Source organism: Aplysia californica, unplaced genomic scaffold (genome assembly GCF_000002075.1).
Source record: "Aplysia californica isolate F4 #8 unplaced genomic scaffold, AplCal3.0 scaffold00276, whole genome shotgun sequence".
Taxonomy (NCBI): Eukaryota; Metazoa; Mollusca; class Gastropoda; order Aplysiida; family Aplysiidae; genus Aplysia; species Aplysia californica.
The window spans coordinates 220,777-221,702 of NW_004797546.1; positions in this window are offsets into that span (position 1 = coordinate 220,777).

Below are 926 nucleotides of genomic sequence, written 5' to 3' on the forward strand. Positions count from 1 at the left end.
AGCAACAGTAAAAAAAAAAAAAAAAAATTTAAAAAGACAAGACAAGCTTGGTGAGAGCATGAACTGGCTTTTTTGTAAATATTCTCAGGTCAGAGATGATTCTCCCAACACAATTATCTAATGTAAACTGACTGGCAGGTACAGAAAGCTGGACTGTGCTCTCCGTCGCAAATCCAAACCAAAAGATCCTGCGCTGAGAAAACTCTACAACAAAGAAATACCAGTGAGCAAAGCCAAGAAGCAAGACCTCCTAGGGCTTTTTAAGAAACGGATTGTCCCTGAAGAATTTCACAACTGGTACGATGACGGTGTACAGGATATTCTCCCTGAGCCTGACATTATAAACTCAACAAACCCAGAAAACTGTGATTAGTTATTTGGATCACTTGATTTTTTTGTCTGCAAAAAGAGTTGTCAGCCGCAAGTTATGGTACTCTCTTGATTGGAATCATGTACTAAATCCTTGACATTACTGTCTCAGAATTGTTTAATTGGTGGAGTAATTTTTTTAAAATTGAAAATATGTGCAGAGTGCATTATATTCTATAATTTTATATTTATTTTAGGCTGAGAGCCCTGAATCAGTAATGTGAGAAAAGATAAGATATTGGCTTTATTGTCCGAAATGACACATTTGTTTTGGTCTTGCAATTTTTTTAAAGTACAACATGGCTATAATATATCCTACGACATGTTTTTCTGTGTCACAGTTTTATGAAAGGTCTATTACTTCTTTGGCTCAGTTTGGTGTGATTGATTAGTGGGTGTGTTAGGTCTTCTTGAATGCTTTTTTTTTTTTTTCAAGCTCACTAGGATGAGGAGTGATTCCAGAGGTGGTGGTTCTTTCTGTGTATTTTTTAATTCTTTTTTTGATTATTTTGTTAATTAAGTTCCTTTTTGTCCAGTTGCCCAATATTCCCTCCCCC